Below are 1,117 nucleotides of genomic sequence, written 5' to 3' on the forward strand. Positions count from 1 at the left end.
AAATGTATCTGTAATTTACATTCCGTCATCCCTTGCACCCTGGATTTATTATTTAGAGATAATGGGCTGAGAAGTAGGAGGACCGAAGTATAAAGATACTGCCTATAGCTCTACCAACTGCCATGCAGCTTTCTCACACTCTGGGTATTGAATGTGAGTTCAGCAGAGTGCATTATCAGTTATAAAAAGAGAAGTGAAATTTAACTATTCATTTTAAACCACCTAAAAGTGTCAGATCACAGATTGAAGCAGTAAGCTTTGCCCTGCATAGTAAAGCCACTACTAAAGCGAGGTTTAATCTGCCTTTCTTGGTTGCTCCTCTCTACCCTTTGACATATTAATGAAATTATTAAATACAACCTTTATGTTTCCATTATATACCTTATTTTAGACTCAATATCAGATTGTTGTACCTAGCTTTTCTATGCAATTCAGGCTGATTATTGATGGGCTACCAGGGTAATGCATATCAAACAAGGAGATGTGATAACACCACATGGGATGCTGAGTTTCCGGGATTAAATAAACTGAAATCCAATGAATGAAATGGGTTTGGCTGGGGAGGAAAGGGCTGGATGATGGTTGAAGTCCATTAGCCAGGAAATTATTATACTACTTTTTGATTTGCTGAAGCTTCTAATGTGCAATGCAAGAGTTTGTACAGCACTGCGTAATATGATGGCGCTATGTAAATACTGTATAATAATAATAAAGAGGCTCACAGTTTGTAGAGCAGTGTGCAAAATCAGAGAAATCGATTTGAGCACAGAAGAGTACCCTTTACAACTTTATTCTTGCTTTGCTCAATTCTATGGTTTCTTTGCTAGCTTTGTCATCTCTACAGAACATACAAAATCGTGGGATGAACCATTATATAAGGTGGGAGAAACTGCTATTCAGCCCATTCAATCTGGAAAATACAGGAAGCCACTTGGAAGCAGTAGAGCTATTGTATTTCTAGCCATGGACCTTCAAGATATGTAAGAGTTAGGGTCACTTGGTCACTTGAACTACATTTGTACATTAGAATGTTCCTAGGTGTGGGTGGTACTCTTTGTCATTATGTAGCACAATGCTGTATCACCCACCACCCATCCTTTGCAGAGATGGTGCTTTA

Source organism: Pyxicephalus adspersus, chromosome 6 (genome assembly GCF_032062135.1).
Source record: "Pyxicephalus adspersus chromosome 6, UCB_Pads_2.0, whole genome shotgun sequence".
Classification (NCBI taxonomy): Eukaryota; Metazoa; Chordata; class Amphibia; order Anura; family Pyxicephalidae; genus Pyxicephalus; species Pyxicephalus adspersus.